This window comes from Manis pentadactyla, chromosome 2 (genome assembly GCF_030020395.1).
Source record: "Manis pentadactyla isolate mManPen7 chromosome 2, mManPen7.hap1, whole genome shotgun sequence".
In the NCBI taxonomy this organism is placed as follows: domain Eukaryota; kingdom Metazoa; phylum Chordata; class Mammalia; order Pholidota; family Manidae; genus Manis; species Manis pentadactyla.
Genome location: NC_080020.1, coordinates 145,530,079 through 145,550,933, shown reverse-complemented (window position 1 = coordinate 145,550,933; position 20,855 = coordinate 145,530,079). Strand labels below are relative to the sequence as shown.

The 20,855-nt window shown below is 43.6% G+C and overlaps 1 protein-coding gene across 8 annotated transcripts in view; it reads right to left on the bottom strand.

The window, feature by feature from the left end:
- UXS1 (UDP-glucuronate decarboxylase 1) overlaps positions 1–20,855 on the bottom strand; it is a 143,799-nt gene that overhangs the window by 45,111 nt on the left and 77,833 nt on the right. The gene's annotated exons all lie outside the window — the stretch shown is intronic.

Here is a 20,855-nt window from a genome sequence, read left to right as displayed (position 1 = left end):
ATTCTTTAGTTCTTTTTATGTACAATACGATATAATCTGCAAACAGGGACAGTTTAACTTCTTCCTTGCCAATCTGGATGCCTTTTATTTCTTTGTGTTGTCTGATTGCTGTGGCTAGGACCTCCAGTACTATGTTGAATAGAAGTGAGGAGAGTGGGCATCCTTGTCTTGTTCCCGATCTTAAAGGAAAAGCTTTCAGCTTCTCACTGTTAAGTATCATGTTGGCTCTGGGTTTGTCATATATAACCTTTACTATGTTGATGTACTTGCCCTGTATACCCATTTTGTTGAGAGTTTTAATCATGAATGGATTTTGAATTTTGTCAAATGCCTTTTCAGCATGTATGGAAATGATCATGTGGTATTTGTCCTTCTTTTTGTTGATGTGGTGGATGATGTTGATGGATTTTCGAATGTTGTACCATCCTTGCATCCCTGGAATAAATCCTACTTGATCATGATGGATGATCTTTTGATGTATTTTTTAATTTGGTTTACAATTTTGTTGAGTATTTTTGCATGTATGTTCTTCAGGGATATTGGTCTGTAATTTTCTTTTTTTGTGCAGTCTGCCTCATTTTGGTATTAGAATGATGCTGGCCTCATGAAAAGAGTTTGGAAGTAGTCCCTCTTCTTCTACTCTTTGGAAAACTTTAAGGAGGAAGGGTGTTAGGGCTTCACTAAATGTTTGATTAAATTCAGTGGTGAAGCCATCTGATGCAGGGGATTTTTTCTTAGAAAGTTTTTTGATTACCAATTCAATTTCGTTGCTGGTACTTGGTCTGTTCAGATTTTCTGTTTCTTTCTGGGTCAGCCTTGGAAGGTTGTATTTTTCTAAAAGTTGTCCATTTCCTCTAGGTTATCCAGTTTGTTAGAATATAATTTTTCATAGTATTTTCTAATAATTCTTTGTATTTCTGTGGTATCTGTGGTGATTTTTCCTTTCTCATATCTGATTGTGTTTATGTGTGTAGACTCTCTTTTTTTCTTCATAAGTCTGGCTAGGGGTTTATCTATTTGGTTTGTTTTCTTGAATAACCATCTCTTGCTTTCACTGATTCCATCTATTGTTTTATTCCTCTTGAATTTATTTACTTCTACTCTAATCTTTATTATGTCCCTCCTTCTACTGACTTTGGGTCTCGTTTGTTCTTCTTTTTCTAGTTTTGTTATTTGTAAGTTTAGACCACTCATACGGAATTTTTCTTCTTTCCTGAGGTAGGCCTGTGTTGCAATACACTTTCCTCTTAGCACAGCCTTCGCTGCGTCCAACAGATGTTGTGGTGTTGAATTATTGTTGTCATTTGTCTCCATATATTGCTTGATCTGTGTTTTTATTTGGTCATTGATCCACTGCTTATTTAGAGTATGTTGTGAAGCCTCCATGTGTTTTTAGGATTTTTCATTTTCTTTGCATAATTTATTTCTAGTTTCATACCTTTGTGGTCTGAGAAGATGGTTAGTAAAATTTCAATGTTCTTGAATTTACCAAGGCTCTTTTTGTGGCCTAGTATATCATCTATTCTTGGAAATGTTCCATGTGTACTTGAGAAGAACATGTATTCTGCTGCTTTGGGGTGTAGAGGTCCGTAGATGTTTGTTAGGTCCATCTGTTCTAATGCATTGTTCAGTGCTTCTGTCTCCTTATTACCTGTATGGTTGATCTGTCCTTTGGAGTTAGTGAGGTGTTGAAGTCTCCTACAATTAATGCACTGCATTCTATTTCCCCTTTCAATTCTGTTAGTATTTGTTTCACATATGTAAGTGCACCTGTGTGGGGTGCATATATATTTATAATGGTTATTTCTTCTTGTTGGATTAACCCTGTTATTATTATGTAATGTCCTTCTTTGTCTTTTGTGACTTTCTTTGTTTTGAATTCTATTTTGTACGATACAAGTACTGCAACTCCTGCTATTTTCTCCCTATTAGTTGCACGAAATATCTTTTTTATCCCTTCACTTTCAGTCTGTGTATGTCTTTGGGTTTAAAGTGAGTCTCTTGTAGGCAGCATATAGATGGGTCTTGTTTTTTTATCCATTCAGTGACCCTATGTTTTTGATTGGTACATTCAGAACATTTACATTAAGGGTGATTATCGATAGGTATGTACTCATTGCCATTGCAGGCTTTAGATTTGTGGTTACCAAAGGTTCAATGTCAACTTCCTTACTATCTAAGAGTCTAACTTAACTCACTTAATATGCTATTACAAACACAATCTAAAGGTTCTTTTTTCTCTTCTTTTTTCTTCCTCCTCCATTCTTTATATATTAGGTATCATATTCTGTACTCTTTGTCTATCCCTTGTTCAACTTTTTTGGGGAAAGTTGATTTAATTTTTCATTTTCTTAGTAATTAACTGTTCTACTTTCTTCACTGTGGTTTTATTACCTCTGATGACAGCTATTAAACCTTAGGAACACTTTCATCTATAGCAGTCCCTCCAAAATACTGTAGAGGTGGTTAGTGGGAGGTATATCCTCAGCTTTTGCTTTTCTGGAACTTGTTTAATCCCCCCTTCAAATTTAAATGATAATTTTGCTGGATGAAGTATTCTTGGTTTGAGCAATTTACCCTAAGAATGCAGCAGCCCAGTTTGAAAAAGACAGATGCACCCCTGTGTTATTGCAGCACTATTTACAACAGCCAAGAAATGGAAGCAACCTAAGTGTCCATCAGTAGATGAATGGATAAAGAAGATGTGGTACATATACACAATGGAATATTATTCAGCCATAAGAAGAAAACAAATCCTACCATTTGCAACAACATGGATGGAGCTACAGAGTATTATGCTCAGTGAAATAAGCCAGGCAGAGAAACACAAGTATCAAATGATTTCACTCATCTGTGGAGTATAAGAACAAAGAAAAAAACTGAAAGAGCAAAACAGCAGCAGACTCACAGAACCCAAGAATGGACTAACAGTTACCAAAGGGAAAGGGAATGGGGAGGATGGGTGGGAAGGGAGGGATAAGGGGGGGTGGAGAAGAAAGGGGGTATTATGATTAGCATGTATAATGTGTGGGGGGGAGCACAAGGAGGGCTGTTCAACACAGAGAAGACAAGTAGTGATTCTACAGCATCTTACTACACTGATGGACAGTGACTGTAATGGGGTATGTGCGGGGGACTTGGGGATGGGGGGAGTCTAGTAAACATAATGTTCCTCACGTAATTGTAGATTAATGATATCAAAAACAAAAAAAAAAGATACTTCTGCAACACCATCTCTATCAAAATCTCAACTGTACTTTTTGCAGAAACGGAAAAAATTCATCCTAAAATTTATATAGAATCTCAAGGGACCCTGAATAGCCAAAACAATTTCGGAAAACTAGACCCAAGTTCAAAGACTTACATTTCCTTATTTTAAAACATATTACAAAGCTATGGTAATCAACATCTGGTACGGCAAAAAGACAGACAAAAAGGCCAATGTAACACAACAGAGCCCAGAAATAAACCCTTGTGTATATGGTCAAATGATCTTCAACAAGGGTACTAAACCATGCAATAGATAAAGGACAGTCTCTTTAACAAATGGTGTTGGAAAACTAGAATCTACATTCCAAATCATCAAGTTGGAACCCTTATCTTACACCAAATGCAAAAATGAACTCCCAGTTAACTAAGGCCTAAGTGTAGGACCTAAAATGATAAAACTCCCAGAAGCAAACATAGGGAAAAAGCTGTGTGACATTGGAGTTGGCAAAGAGTTCTTGCACTTGACACCAAAAGAAAAGCTACAGAAGCAAAAATAGACAAATGGGTCTATATCAAACTTAAAAGTTTTTCTGTCAATATCAAATGACAGAGTAAAAACACATTCTACAGAATGGAGAAAATGTTTCAAACTATATATGTGATAAGGCATTAATATCTGGAATATATACAGAACTCCCACAAATCAACAGCAAAAAGTCAAATTAACTGAATTAAAAATTGGCAAAAATTTGAATGAACATTTCTGCAAAGATAATATACAGCTGGCCAAGGAGCGTATGTAAAGATAGTCAACATCAATAATCAAAGAAATGCAAATCAAATCCAGTGAGGTATCACCTCTTACCCCTTAGGCTGGCTACTGTAAGAAAAACAAAAACAGAAACAGAAAATAACAAGTGTTATCAAGGACAGGGGAAACTGGAGCCCTTGTGCACTATTGGTGGGAATGTGACAGTTCCTCCAAATATTAAAAATAGGATTTACATATGATGAGGGATTCTACTTCTGAGTATAAACCCAGAACTGAAAGCAGGGTCTCCATGAGAGAGTTGCACACACGTGTTCATATCAGCATTACTCACAATAGCCAAGAGGTGGAAGCCACCCAAGTGTCCACGGACAGATGAACAGATAAGCAAAGCATGGTATATACATACAGTAGGATATTATTCAGCAAATCCTGTCACGTACTATAGTATAGAGGAACTTTGAGGACATTACCCTAGGTGAAATAAGCCAGTCACAAACAGACAAGTATTGCCTTGATTGCATGAGGCACCCAGTCATCAAATTCATAAATACAGAAAGTAGAGCGCTGGTTACCAGGAGCCAGGGCAGGGTAGTTATTGTTCCACGGGTACAGAGTCTCAGTTTTGCAGAATGAAAAAGTTCTGTATTACAATAAGTTCTGTGTTACAACAAAAAGTCTGTGTTACAACAATATACTTAACATTACTGGTTAGTACACTTAAAAAATGCTTACAATGGCAAAATACAAAAATAGATACTTGAGAGCAGTGGAAGCTGATGAAAAATGAGTATTAGTGGAAAGAGGTAAGACCTTTACCCAAACTCAAGTCAAAATGAATGGTTTTGGTTTATATATTTGTCCTTCCATTTCTCAAATCTGGGAATACAAGGGCTAAAAATAAGGCTCTGAATGACTGCAGATCATTCAAAATTCTCAGTGATCCTTGTCCTGCTTCAGTTAGCCAGTGAAGCTTTTGAACCTGACCCTTGGCATCTTCACACAGACTTCTGAGTGGTGAGACCCTGGGCCTTTTATAGATCTTTTTTACCTATATAATAAAATACATATGTATTTTTTTTAAGCGACATTCGAAAACTACTGGGTTAATTTAAAAATAAAACCCATGCTACTGAAAGAAAATCTTTCTTCAAGAAAACTAACACAAAACCTTTTAAAATTGTTTATAGTCTGTCAATATGCAAATTCATTGAAGGGATCTATTTAAATTAAGAGAAAAATCCTGTGACTGATTTCTGACCCCTATGTTTGTCTGAGTTGATAATTAGCTAAAAGCAAACAAAAATTCTATTTTTGTAATATATATTATAAATATATGCAATATGTATAATAAAAATGTAATTATAAATTAACAAGGTAGTTCGCACAAAAATCCCATCATGCTTAGGCTGTTTTGTTTTTTCTAGCTTACAGATACGACCAGGGCACGGGGCAGTTCCTGCTCACAAGCCAAGGGCTGCAGGTGTATGTATCAAGCACACCAGCTCCATATATGGGAACCGCATTTCCTTTTTAAAACACCTCATCACACCCCACTGCCGCTCTCCACCAGGACTGTGGCAGACACAAAACAGAAAATCAGACATACCTCCAGAGCTGAGTGCTACAAGAGCAAGAGCCTGGGAATGTTTCCCTCCACTGGCATTTCTGCTCACGCAGATGCAGCCACCATATGCTCCCCACAGACTGTGCCAATCGAGGTGTTTGGACTACGACCTGACAGAACAAACTACTCAGCGCTTTTTACTCTTGAGGTGACAACATACACAGCAAAGGAAGGGAAACTGCATCAAAGACTAAGAGAAGAAGGAGCACCCTGTGAATGAATGCTTAACTCTCTGACATCAAACAAAAGATGTGCATGAGCCCAGGCTCTCTTCTGCAAGGCTCAAGTGAACCCTTGGTGGGTGTGGGGAGGCTTCCCACTGCCCTGCCAGCGACTTTCACTTACCACCGGCGGTGCGTCCTGCTGGTTAAGTGACTTTCTTCTGCCTCGTCAAGGCCTTCATTCGTGTCTTTTTCAATAGACAGTAAGCTCACTGAGCACATGAAGCAATCCTCTTAGGACCTCCACACAGCTTGGCTCTCTGCAGGGAGGGCAGCCCCTCAGTTACCTCCAGCACACACACAACTGTATGTTCCCGAGCAGAGCTAGTGCATCTGAATGCCTGGGTGGGCCTGGAAATCATGACTGAAAACAGACACCCCTCCATGGTGCTCAGGCCTGGGCCGCTTTGGGAGAGGTGCAATACACATTAGATGAGTAAAGGGACCAGCCATAGATTGGGGCTTTTCATCCAAAGGGAGATCCCATCCGGTGTCACACATTAGATGAGTAAAGAGACCAGCCATAGATTGGGGCTTTTCATCCAAAGGGAGATCCCATCCGGTGTTTTTTTCACCATTTGACAGTTTAGCCCAGTGGCTGCTGCCCCTCCACCCAGCTGCAAAGGCTAAGGTATGCCCTTCACAACTACTTCATGTTTATTTAAGTAGCAACATGATGCATTTTATTCAAAAAGAACCTGAAAATGTTATGAAACCCAATGTTTTCAGCAGGCCCCTTTCCTATGAGAATGTGTTCTGCCTGTAACACTGACAGTAACCCCAGTCCCTGTCCTAAGGACATAGCACCAGGTTCTCCTGACTAATGAGTCTGGTAAGGAGGTATGAAGAGAAGAAGAGCAGGGCGCAAACTCTAGAACAAACATAAACCATCAGCAATGAGAGGAGCTATGGAAATCCTAGGTAATGTTAATAATAAAGCCCAGGAAAAAAAGGCCCTTAAAACATGTCAATTGCACAGCAAAAATCACATCAAAAACAAGCACAACATTCAGAAATTTCAGTTGGAAGTAGAGACAAGGAGAAAAAAGAGAAAAGTCTGCCTACTCATTTGCTGAACGTGCACCTCTAGATGCTGACTGCCAGTGACCTTGTGACCTGTCACACTTTCAAGGGCCGTGCACTGTAATTACAGCTAGAAAAACAGAAGCCCAAAGAAACGAGTCTAAAAGAGCTCGAATTAATGATCAAGGAGGGGGAGCAAGCAGAAGACTAAATAGTAAAGCAAACTGGTGTTTGCCTTTCTCACATAATTTCCTTCAATAGGTTCTAAACGGAACTCCTGGTAGAGGGTAGGCCCGTTACTTTCACATGGGGCAGACCGGCAACAGGTGGGGTCGCTGAAGCATGCCCTGTGCTACTGTGAGCTCTGAAAACTGGACCAGTCTAACTACAAATAAACTTCCTATAGGTTTTTATGATGAATTTCACTGTGCCTGAAATCCTCAGAAATAACACAAAAATGCAAAAGGAAAAACTGACGAAATCGAATATCTCGAGATGATGATCCAAAATTGTTGTTCATAACTGTTATGCATAAACACTGCACAAGACGTTGCTCTCTGCCACATGGAATGCCCCCAACACCAGTATTTATGATAAAAAACAGGATTTAAGAAAGTACAGAACTCTCCAAAGTGTAAAGACCAAATTTCTCTTGGCACAAAGAACTAAGAGAGTGAGATTTGGCCTTGATTTCATATAAAATAACAGTGACTTAATACACCACAAGTCTGGCTCAGCCCTGGGGTCAACAGTGATGGGTCAGTGCTGGGTGTGTCAGTGACCTGCAGGCCCACAGCCAGCCTCCCCCCACCTAGAATCCACCCAGGTACTGAGGGGGCTTGCCAGGAAACCACCATGGCAAGAAAGCTCCTCTCTGTGGTACCAAAGCTTCACTGCAGGAATTGCCCCTGCTGCAACTTAAACAGAGAGGGGCTTTCTCTGTGACCCACAGCATCTGCACTTCATGTTTACGTTTGCAACACAAACACAACAGAAGAAATTCTAAATTATAATAAACACAAATACTCCGGTCAGAATAGCACTCCTCAAATGTCTACACAAATATAGACCCAATGTGCTTGGCAACCACTGTTTCCGTCCCACCTCATACAGTCAAATCCTGAGTGTCTGGGTGCTAACAGCAAAGCCTCTCCTATTCTCACCTCTTGAGATCCCCCTTCTAGTCTTGTGGGATTTCTGCACCTGAGTAAAAGGCAGGTAATAGAAAGGGCTCTGTGCACTGGCTTCCCCATCTATAAAATGAGGAATGACCTTCTGCATACAAGTGTTGAAAGAATTAAATCTGTTAATTATACATGGTGATTACAACAGCGCCAGGAACACAGTACGTGTTCACTAAGTGTCAGCTATCACCATTTGTTTTCACTTCCCTGGACCTCTTCTATCCTAGTCTGAATTCACCAAGCTGGCTCCCCATCACATAATGGGAATTTCTGCCTTTTTCTGTCCTCTACAGAAATGCTGGTTTCAAGATACCTGTTTATACAGATGGTAGACAAGTAAATTGGACAGCTTTTAGGGGAGGCACAGACTATGTGCCATCAGGAGCCTGGACATGAGTCCTAAGATAATGACAACAGTGACCTAGATACGTATACTGGGTGGCTTTCTCAAGCAAGGTTTACAATGGCCACATATTGCAAGCAACCAAAATATGCAATGATACAGGGAATAATGAAATTACACTACGTTCAGGTGATGGGGCATGCTAATAAAATAATGTTGAGGGGGAAAACATTTGTCTTTGCAAAGAGACCTGCTATAGTCACACAACAGAATACTAAGCAGCTGCCAAAATTATAATAACGGGGCTCTCTATGTATGACATAGAAAGATCACCAGTGAAAGGAAGGGAGCGACACACAGCAGCAATTCACCGGAGAATTCCGCTTTATTGGGGAAAGCTGCTGGGTTATATAGGAAGGGGCATGGGGTGACTGTGGTGTTACTTCTATGGGGCTGGTGGCTATTGGCTAGGTGCTGGGAGTGGGAGTGGGGAGAGAGGTGATTGGTCTTTAGGTGGCGCCGTCAGGAACTGAGGACCCGGAAGAGAAGCCCGAAGTTCGCCATCTTACTGGTGGGGGCCCTTTATTCCCCCCTTTCTCCTCTATGGGGTTGTGGACGTTGCTTTCTTTCTGACTGCTTCCTGCTGAACGGGGGCGGAGAAGGGAGTGAGGGCTTGAGGATTGGGGGGAAAGGGTTGATAGGACTCCCCACAGTAAGGACGAGTAGATGTGGACTTTTTCAGGTTGGAAATCAATGAAGGTTCCTTGTAACTATAGGTCGAGGACTTGTTGATTCTAATGGTGCCAAGAGGATACGGGTGCCAGAAGCCAGGCGTCTGCGGCCATTGTTTCCAGGAACAGTTTCCAGCGGAGAGAGGGGTCCATCTCAGCGTGTGGTGAGGAGGTTACGTGAGGGTGAGGGATCTTCTGTGGCCAGAAGCTGATAGTTCCTGAGTAAAAGCTGGTTGAAAGTTTTATTAGAGATTTTTCTGACTTGGGATTTGATGAACTTTATTATACAGGGTAAGAAGAGACAGGCGAGAAGAATGATTATTATGGGGCCTGCAATGGGCCAAAGCCAGGTAAGGAGGGGGTTTGTTAGTATTGAAGAGAATGGGTTGGAATTGGAAGCAGAGTGGAGGCTGGAGGCAAGGTCGGTGAGTTTGGTAATGTCAGTTTCCACAATGCCGGATTCATTGATTTAATAGCAGCACTCTTCCCGAAGGAAGACGCAGGTGCCGCCCTTTTCGGCTGTAAGCAGATCTAAGGCCTGCCGGTTTTGAAGGGTGACCTTAGCTAGCAAAGTGACCTGTCTTTGGAGAGAGGCCAGGGAATCAGCAGTGGATGTCAGGGCTCCCTCAAGTTTGGCGTTGAGATCTCTAATTGCCCATAGAGAGTGACCCAAGGCTCCTCCCGAAAACCCTGCCCCAATGGCTGAGGTGGTCAAAGAGATACTGACCATGATGGGAAGGAAAGCAGCCTCTTTTGTGCGCGAGGGCAAGGGAGGTTGGAGCTCAAGAAATTCTGCCATGCTGTAAAGTGTAAGCTGTGGGATTAGGGTGACGAGAATGCAGGGTATATTGGAGTTGGGAGGCAGTGAGTTGAAAAGACTGCCATTACACTAAAAGAAGTGTCCCTGTTGAGTGAAAGTCTTAGAGCCGGAGATAGGGGTGTAGATAGAGAGGCAGTGAAGTGCGCTGGAGGGGGGTGGAGCTGGGCCTACACAGTGGTGGATGGTGAGATTATCTGCGTATTCTGGTTCTCATAGGGGTATGTCTGCCAGGGGGCAGAGGGGTTGTCCTTCTGCATGGAAGGAGTAGTTGGAAATATTAAGGGACACGGCGGCCAGCAATGGGCGCTGTAGTGATGTGCACAAGAAACAATTGGCAGTGTGGAGGGTGTGGTTGAGAAAGATGGTGGTGTCTTGAATAAGCTGTAACTAAGAGTAGGAGGAATAAGAAGATGAAGAAGTGCCGTCAAGAGTTTGGATAATGACTTTTTTGGAATGTCCGATATCTGATGCAACTTGAGAGATCTGGGAGTGAGAGGGAACATACTCTCGAGAGATATGAAGGGTACCGTGGGGGGTCGAGGACCCCCCCCATAGTAAACTGAGGCTGTGACCCCGGCGGCCCATCGAGAGTCCCAGGGATCTGGGATTGATAAGGAGAATGAGCTGTTGGGGTATTTCATGAAACGGTTGGAGGAGTAATACTGTGGGTACTGGGAGTTACTCATGTAGTGAATGGTGCAAGACCAGTAGGGACATCCCCCCGTAGGTGTCTTGCTATCGCCTGCAATAGGCTTGTCTTTGGTCATAGAGGAAGCAGAGGTAGGGAGAATAAAGGTAGCTGCTAGTGAACACTTTGGTGGAGGGAGGAAAGTGGAGGTATAAAGGCTCAGAGCAGCCTTTCAGAGGGCAGTCTGATGTGGCAATGAGGGCAGTAACTTTTGTTTGATGCTGTGTGTAAGTCTGTCTTACTTTGAATCGCCATACAAAGGAGGCTGGGGTGGCGGGGAAGACAATAGGAATGAGGAGAAAAAGCAAGAGAGCGGTAAAGGAGGAAAAAGTCATGATTCGGGTATGGATGGCAAAGGGGGTGAACGGGATTGTGGAGGAAAGTAGACAGTAAGGTCAGGAGTCTGGAGGGAGGGAGAGTCTGTAAACTTTTGTAGGTTAAGAGATCTTTTAGGTGATGTGGGGACAGAATGGTAAGGGGCGCCCCGAATGTCAGTTTATGAGCTTCTTTCTGCAAGAGCTGTCCAGTGGCTAATGCCTGTAGGCAGGGGGCCAATCCCCGAACTGTGGGGTCTAATTGCTTGGAAAGATAAGCTACTGGGGCAAAGGATGGGCCATAATATTGGCTTAAGACTCTTAGAGCTTGACTGGACTTCTCATGAATGTATAATGAGAAGGGCTTCAACAAATCAGGAAGATGGAGAGCTGGGGCTTCCACAAGGGCTTGAGGGAGCTTAATGAAAGAGTGTCGGGGTGAGGAGGATAACGGTTCTTCAGGGGGGCCCTTGCTGAGGTCGTATAGGGGTCTTGCCAACAGGGAGAAGTTAGGGATCCACGCTCTAAAATACTCAGCCAGGCCTAGAAAGGAAAGGATTTCTGTCTTGGTTTTGGGAACGCGCAGGTCAGAGAGGAGCCATTTTCTGTCTAAGGTAATGGACTTTCTTTGTTGAGATAGAAGAAATCGGAGGTAAGTGACAGAAGGGGAAGAGATTTGAGCTTTGACAGGGGATACCTGGTAACTTCTGGAAGCTAGAAGGTTAAGTAGGGAGGCAGTGTCAAGTTGAGACTGTTCCCACGAGGGACTGCAGAGTAGAAGATCGTCCACGTATTGTAATAAGGTGGACTCGGAAGCCTTGTGGCAAAACTGTCCGAGTTGTTCAGAATGTCTTGTGTATGGGTCCGTCCAGGTGAAGGCGAAAAAATCTTGGGAGGAGGGGTCTCGGGAGGCCAAGGCAGGGCAGCGATAAAAGGGTGTATGGATTTGGGACTAAGGGATGGATAGGGACGATGGCCATGTTGATGAGGCGAAGGTCTTGGACGAGGCGGAAAGATCTGTTGGTTTTTTAACAGCTAATATGGGGGTATTAAATGGGGAGTGAGTGGGTCTGAGGTAATTTTGTTTAAAAGATCTTGAATGATGGGTTGGAGGCTTATGAGGGCTGAAGTGGTTAGGGGGTATTGGGCCTGACAGATATACTGAGAGGGGTCATGTAATTTGATAGAGGCAGGAGGACACAGAGCTACGGAGGGGCTTGTAATGGAGTAATGGCAGGTGTGGTAGGGCCCCGGTATTCCTGCAAGACTGAGAAGGTGGCTCTTGTATCTAGGAGGAAGGAGATGGGGCAACTGTCTACTATTAAAGTAACTCTGGGCTCTTGTTTGGTGATGGAAATGGTCGGGTGAGAAGCCCCCGGGCTCCATCAATCTTCTTCTGCCAGCCCCACTACGGAAGGCTTAGGATGGGGGTTGTTCGTCCAGCCTCCCCTTCAGGTGGCTGGGCAATCAGACCCCCAGTGGTCCTTTTTGTGGCATCTGGGGCATGGGGCGGTACCCCTTGACCAATGTCTTTCTTGTCTGCACTTGAAACAAGCTCTTGTGGGGGGCTTGTTTGTAGAAGAGTGCCCAGGTTGTGGTTTTATCAGCTGGGCCAACATTTGGAAATTGGCCTGATCAGCCTTTTGTTTACGGCGTTCTTTCTCCTCCTCCTGGTTATGGAAGACTTTAAAGGCCACTGTTAGGATCTCAGTCTGTGGGGTAGCGGGGCCCTGTTCTAACTTTTTGAGTTTAGCTTTAATGTTGGGGTAGCTTTGAGCTAGGAAGTATGTCATAAGGACATGTCTCTCGTCAGGCGTTTCCGGGTCTAGGCTGGTATACTGTAATAGGGCTTGAGTGAGTCTAAGAACTCGGAGGGAGCTTTTGAAAATTGACTATTTACGAGCTGCTTTTTTCAGACCTGCTATTAAGCAGCAGGCGAAGATATCTCGAGAGCGGAGACTCATGGTGGTGTTATAATCTCAGTGTGGGTCTTGTTCGGGGACAGCAGTGGGGCCAGGGGAAAGGTGGGGTCAGTCCTGTGGGTTTAGGTGGCGTGTGTTTGGGTGAAGTCTCAAACTCGTCTATGCTCTTCAGGAAGGAGGGTATTGGCCAGGAGCATGAAAATGTCATGATGTGTGAGGCTTTATGACTGGAGGGTCTATTGAAACTCTCTGATATATGTTGTGGGATCACTGGAAAAGGAACTTAGGTGTTTCTCAAGTTGGGCTAAATCTCTTAAGGAGAAAGGGACGTGAACGTGCATGATGCTTTCGGATCTTGCTACCTCTCGGAGGGGGGGCGATAATTTTGGGAGGCCCTCAGGACTGAGTCTGAGGAGGACTGGAGGGTTCTGGCTCAGTCTGTGGGGGAGAAACAGGTGATGGGGGCAAAGACAGAGGAGGCTCTTGGAACTTAGTTAGAGGGGGGCTGAAAGGCTCAGGCTTGATCTGCAGGGGGGTGAGGTGGGGGAGGAGATGGTGGTAGAGGAAGGGGGAGGGGTTGTAGGAGAGGAGGGGAAAGGGAGTGAATGGGAGGCTTTTGTGGGGGAGACGGCTTGCAGACTAGGAGAACTTGGGGGGAGGCGGGGGGAGGAGGCGGAAAGCTTCAGTACAGGGAATCTCCTTCCAGTTTTTCAGGCACTGGCAGTAGTTAAAGAGATCACGAGTGATGTTAGGATCAAGAGTTCCTCCTGCGGGCCATTGGTTGTTATTGTTTAGGGGGTATGTCGGCCAATCTTGGGAGCAGTATTTGTGGAGAAGTTTTGGTTTTATATCAGGCGTCAGGGAGAGGGTGGCTAGATACTTGAGCAGGCATTCAAGAGGTGAACTTTCAGGAGGGATGAGGAGGCTCCCATGGCTAAGGGACAGAGAAGGAGACAAACAGGGGAAGACGAACGGAGATCCTCGGACTGGGAGCAGACCGCAAGGAGACAAAGGGCGTCCCCGATGATCCTTGGTGGTCTGCGGAAACTCGTATACGAGTCGGTTTCTTAGGAAGTGTGGGTCGTCACCCAGACCTCTCTAAGAAGGCAGAGTGCCGGAGTCCGAGGTACCCAGTACTAGGAGTTTTCGGTGGACGGAATGGATTTCGGCAGGTAGAACAGAAGGAAGAAGTGGAAAAGGGAGCGTTCTCATCCACAAAGGAGTCGCCTCGTTTATGGCTGTTGGAGGAGGGGCCTGTGGGTCTGTCGCAGCCGTGAAGGCCTGACGCGGGGTTTATGGCTGTTGGAGGGGGTGCCTGAGGGTCTGCTGCAGCCGTGAAGGCCGGAGGCGGGGAGAGTTCCTTCTTCATCCCCGAGCGTCAGGGTCTTGCTGGACGATCACAGTCAATGGCACTGCGATAGCTCGGGGAAGGGTGGCCCACTCTGGGGGAAAACTTACCTAAAGGCCAGAGAGGAGTGGTGAGTGTGAGGAGCCAGCGCCGGAAAAAGAGGACAAGGGCAAGCTGCTGCTGGTGTCGGGGGGAAGACAGGGCCCAGTTGGGGTGTCCCGTCTCCTGGGTTTCGGCACCAATGAAAGGAAGGGAGCGACACACAGCAGCAATTCACTGGAGAATTCCGCTTTATTGGGGAAAGGTGCTGGGTTATATAGGAAGGGGCATGGGGTGATTGTGGTGTCACTTCTACGGGGCTGGCGGCTATTGGCTAGGTGCTGGGAGTGGGAGGGGGGAGAGAGGTGATTGGTCTTTAGGTGGCGCCGTCGGGAACCGAGGACCCGGAAGAGAAGCCGGAAGTTCGCCATCTTACTAGTGGGGGCCCTTCAACCAGGAAACAAAAAGCTGGAAAAAATGAGATGTAGGGCAATACAGAATATGCTTTCTTTACAATAAGGGAGAGTTACAAATACCTAGTTGTACTATATTAATAACTAGGTCACATAAAGACACTGCAGATGAGCACAAATTGTGGACAACAGTTTCCTGAGGAGAGTTGGAAACTAGGAAAATAGGAGATAGAGGCAAGCGGAAGACTTTTTACATACATCTTCTAAATTTTTTTGAATACTTGAACCATATAACACTATTGCCTATTAAGCACTTTTTGAATTTAAAAAGTCACATTTAGAGAAATGACTGATGTTAACATGAACAGAGTATTTTAGTATAGAAGAATCAAGGACAATTTCTATCTTCCTTTTTATATTTTTCTAAAATCTTTCCCAAATTTGAAATATACAACTAATCTATATATACCTTTAAATAACACTATACTGCTTCACAGGTAGCAAGCACCTTATATACAAGAAAATTCCCAATTCTTCCTCTTGTTTCTTATAACGCTGTTGTCATGCATTCTATTTATCCATAAGCAGTAATAACCAATACACTGTTGCTCCTATTGTTTTGAACAAACTGTTAGACTAAGAAAAATAAAAGTTTTTATTTTACCATCATGTATTCCTTCTCTTATCTTCTTCCTTTCCTTGTGTAAATCTGACTTTCTGACTTAGGTTATTTTCCTCCTCTCTAAATAACTTTTCATACTTCTTGCAAGCCAGGACTACAGGGGACAAATTCCCTGAAGTTTTGTTTAGCTGAGGAAGTCTTTGTTTCTCCTTCACTTTTGAACGATGATTTCACTGGATAGAGAATTCTAGACTGGTGAGCTTTCCTTTCAACCTTTTAAATATGGCACTCCATTTTCTAGGTGTTTGCATAGTTGCTGAAGAGAAGTCTGATGTAATCCTCATCCTTGGTCTTCTATAGGTAAAGTGTGTTTATTCCCTCAGCTTCTTTCAAGGTTTTCTGTTTATCTTTAATTTTTTACAATTTGAATATGACATGCCAGGTCAAACATTTGAGGGTTATTTATGCTGTCTGGTGTTCTCTGAGCTTCCTCAATCTATCTTTTGGAGCTTGTCATTAATTTTGGAAAATTCTCAGCCATTTTTACTTAATTTATTTCTTCTATTGTTTTCTTTCTTCTTCTGATATTCTAAGTATGCATATGTTACACCTTTTGTAATACATTTCTAATTGTCCCACAGTTCTTGGATATTCTGTTCTCATTTTTTATTCTTTTTTCTCTGTTTTCAGTTTGGGAGGGTTCACTGACATGTCCTCAGCTCACTGATCCTTTGCTCAGTCGTGTCCAATGTACTGATGAGCCCACCAAAGGTATTCTGCATTTGTTATAATGCTTTCTATTTCAGGCATTCCCTTTAGATTATTTGTTAGAGTTTCCGTGTCTCTGCTTTCTTTACCTATTTGTTCTTGCATAGAGGCTACTCTTTCCATTAGAGTCCTTAGCATCTTAATCACAGCTATTCCCAGCCTGGTAATTCCAAGCACTCTGCCACATCTGGTCTATTTGAGTTCTCTCTTTAGACTGTGTTCCTCCCATTTAGCATGCCTGGTAACTTTCTGTTGAAAGGCAGACATGATACATCAGGAAAAAGGAATCGAGATAGAGAGGCCTTTGTGTGAGGTTTCACATTTCCCTGGCTTGCCCTCAGGCTGTGTTGCAGCTCCAGGTGCAAGATAACATTTCCTCTAGTTTGCTTGTTTTTGTCTCCCCAGCGGTCTCTGGGTTTCCCTGCAGACTCCTCTGAAGCAGGGCCTGAGCCCTGCAGCTCATTCAGCTGTAACTGTTATCACGCAGGATCTGTTATTGATGGGGCGGAGGTGCTGTGAGAGGGGAGGCGGCATCCCACAGGCCTAGGACTAGGTCTCAGTCTCTTAGTGAGCCTGGGCACTTCCTCCCCATATCAGGCTCTGGGAAAACAGTTTCCCTGAAGGGCAGGCCTTTGTTGGGGAGAACAGAATGTTCTGGGCCTATTTCAAATGCCCCCTTACCCACCTGAAACATGATGAGATTCTTCTCTGATCTTCACCAGTGAGAACCCATTGGGCTCCTGTAAGTGAAACTCACAAAGTGTGCCCCAGCCCTCATAGCTGGGGCTCTGGAGCTATTCCCCCTCCAGCTTGTCCACATCTCCAGCAGTGGTCAGGGCCTGTCATGTGTCCCTGACAGGCTCTGGCAGCTCCTCTGTCCTGCATGCCGTGATTCTCTGTGTTTACCTGTGTCTCCAGGTTTCAGGGTGGCAGTCTGCCCTGTAACCTCAGTTTTCAGATGGAGCTACGAAGAGCTGTTGACTTTCAGTTTGTTCAGCTCCTTCCTTGCTGTGAGGATGGGAGCAATGATTTCCAAGTTCCTTATGTGGCACACCAGACACCCGAAGTCCACGCCCGGACTGTAAGTCATTCCTCTCATGTGGACTTCACTGTGTAGACTTCCTGCTGAACTAGAACTTCCGTCCCCCTGTAGTTATGTCTGGTCAGTTCTCAAAATCCCTTCACAGTCATTGCTTGTAGTCCTATGTGTGCCCAGTCCTCGCCTCCAAGAGCACATGGGCTTCCCTTGCACATCCTTGCTTCTCCACAGAGCACCCCTGTGACGGAGCACTGGCCTCCGGTCCTTGGGCCAGAACCAGGAGCTGCCCAAATGCTACTGTTCCGTCTTCCCTGCCTCATGGCCAGGCATTTCCTTCACAAAACCCAAACGTACCCTGCTACTCCTGAAGCCTGGCCTCTCAGAAACTTGCCAGTTCCTGAATCAAGGGTTGGAAGAATAATTAAGTTTACTTCCCCCAGAGCTAAATATTTTACAGGGTAGAGTCAACATCTGAAAGTTATATGTCTCAGTTGGTAAAGATCTAGAGTTCTTTTAAAGCAATATAAAATCAGATTAAGTCATCTCAATGAGTACTTATAATTCCTTCCAAAGCAATGGTATTCTGTCTTTACAATCTAACCCAGACAATGCAGAGGCCTCTGTCACAACCCCTAAGACAATAACACCTCATCTTAATCATTTTTATAATCCATTACTACATGGCAGCCCTGAATTCCACAGCACCCCATCCCCATCCTGACCCTGAGTATATGCATGCAGGGTCTCCTTCTCTAATCCTACCACTCCATTCTTAGCTCAGACAACAATTAATTTCCCCTTGGAAATATGAAATTAGAATAAACTAACTAATGTCTTGCTTCTGAAACACAATGGTTATACTTTGCAAATAAGAGGAAAACTTTGCTGAGGAAAAATTAATGAAGCTCAGCTACGATGCTGCCAAATTAAGTGACACCATTGTTCCTCATTAAAATCCAAACAACCTGCCAGCCCCAGAAAAGCAAGTAAGCCAAAGTAAATGCCACAAAATACTTTATATTTGGCCTAAGAACATTCCTGCCATAGAATAAACCAGATCAATTGAAGTTTCTTTCATCAGGAAAAAAGTACTGAAAATAGTCACATATTACACATTGGATGTCCATACAAACATTCCTGCTATGAAGACGACAATAATTATCACACCAGCAGGACATACAAACCTGTCCCTCACTGCTAAAGGATTAACTACACACCACCAAATGGCAGTCCCACTTAAGATAGGCACAGGTGGTAAGATGCCATCAGAGGAAAAACTGAACAGATGTAAGGTAAGTGACATATGACAGGCCCTGTAAGTCACTCGAGGATGTCCTGAATTAGGTCATCCTTTGTGCAACCATGAAAAACCGAGGAGACAGGGAGCACACCAAACTACGTGCATGTGGTTAAACTGAAGCTGTGTCTGATTTGAGGGGGAATGGAGGATTACTCCCTGCGAAAATAACTGTATCCCCATGGGGGACCAGGTGACACAGTTCACAAAGGAGTTCAGTTATGTGGGCACCACGGGGACAGAGAGAGTGAGGATATGGCACAGAAAGGGGTGAGAGATTATCATACACATAGAAGAACCTGATGCTAAAGCTTGGAAGGCCCTGGGAGGAGAAACTAAAAAACAGGCTTTAAACTAGAGGTGGAACAATGTCTTACACTGTTGCACATTAGTGCCACTTGAGGAAACTGACTGTGAGCAGACAAAATGTCTTAATAACGTATCATGGGCCTCGATTCAGTGTGTGTTGTGTGCATGTTCTACAGAGTTGATTGCCGGAGGCAATAGAAATGGCCTAGAACAGCTTTGATGTCAAAGCCCACAGTCAGAGAAGGTAATTTACTTAACAATGTACCACTTTTACTAAGATTGGCTTTTCAGTAATACTGAAACTATGTGATCAATACTTTTATTCAACAAATGTTTATTGCCATATGCAAAAATGGGGAAAGACACTGTGCTACAACCCTGTAGTAGTTTTGTATTGGTGCCCTAACACATTACACATTTAGAAGCTTAAAAATTATCCATGTACAGCCAAAGGTCTGTATGTCAGGGTCCAGCCATGGTGTGACTTGACTAGTTCTCTGCTCTCAGGGCTGAAATCAGGTGAAATCAAAGACTGTGTTGCTGTCATCAGAGGACAAATGACTCAGGTCAATGGCAAAATTCAGCTCCAGGAGGCTGCAGCACTGAGGTCCCCATGTCCTTGCTGGCTGTTGGCCGAGAGCTTCTTTCTGTAGGCGGCCTGCATGCTCTGGCTCATGGCCCTGCTCATGGCCAGTAGTGGTGGGGGTCATGTCTTCAAGTCTCTGACTTCCCTGCTGCCTGTGTCTGGGCATCTCCCACCAGCTCTGACAGACCCTTCCCCTACTGCTGCTGCCTTTAAGGACTCACATGCTTACATGGGCTCATGAACATAATCCAAGGTGATCTCCGTATTTTAAAACAAGCTGATTCATAATCTCAATAATTCCATCTTCAAATCCTTTTCCTGCAGCACAGATCCAAAAACCTTTATAATCCTGGCCATGAGAGCCCTATCACATGCATTACCTTAATTAATCTCACAGCAACCCCATGATGAAGTCCAAGTGGAAAGTGAGCCAAATTATCTATTATCTAAATCATGTTTCACCCTACAAAACCTATAGCCTAATCCCAAAATAAACTCCAGAGAGATTAAATAATTGAACGTTTAAAAATGAGGCAAAAACAAAACAGCATGACTATTCACCTATCCTTGGGTTGGTTACAGCATGAAAGAAACAGGATAACAGTGAGGAAATAAATAGATGAGACATATAATAATTACAAAATTTAAATTAAATTAAAAGGCAAAGCCAGAATGTGGGGAATGATAAATATATGCCAATGACTAACATTCCAATTACGAAAGCACAGAAAAAAGCACATTTTTAAAAAGGCAAAGGAAACTACTTAGATTTCTTTTGTGAATTAACATGTTAGAAAATCTAACCTATTTAGTAACCAAACATATATTGAACCATGGGTTTTCTATCAAATTATTGGTAGAAAACATTTTTGTTAGTTTTTTAGAATGGTCAATGCTACCAATGTATTATTAGTGGAGTAGACACCACTAAATGATGAAGGAGGCCTATTAGTATTTGGACAATTCATATTTGAACTCTTTACTGAGGAAATAAAATTCAGACAATGACATTCATAATAAAAACTGGAGAACTTTGAGTAAGGACAGCATTTTTAAAACCATGTAGTAATGTTGCTCAGAAATTACTCTGGCTCTTCAAGATACTTTTATTGATATGGGGAATGCTCATGACTTGATAATAATGGGACAGCAGAAAGGCACACTGCCCATTAAGATGGGGCAGGTGGTCATACAAGCTTCAAGGCCAACATCTGAAGCTGAATTCTGGCCAGTGAACGGCCCCACAGCTTTGGGTAGTCCTCAGCCCGATTCTAGATTTCCATATGTAGGTGCAAGAATACCACTTAGCTCTCAGGGCTACGTTCTGATTTAGACGAGAATGACAGTGAGGTCTGTGTGATCCTATAGGCCCGCTAATCAGTTCTCATCAGCACACCTTAGACAATTCTGGAAAATGTCTACTCTGGGTCCCTGCATTAGTTTCCTGCAGCTGCTATGACTAAAGTGCCACAAACAAGGTGAGGTAAAAACAACAGAAATTTGTTTTCCCGCAGTTCTAGAAACCAAGAGCTGGAAAACAAGGTGTCAGCAAGGCTGTCTCACCCAGTGGCTCTTGGGGGAG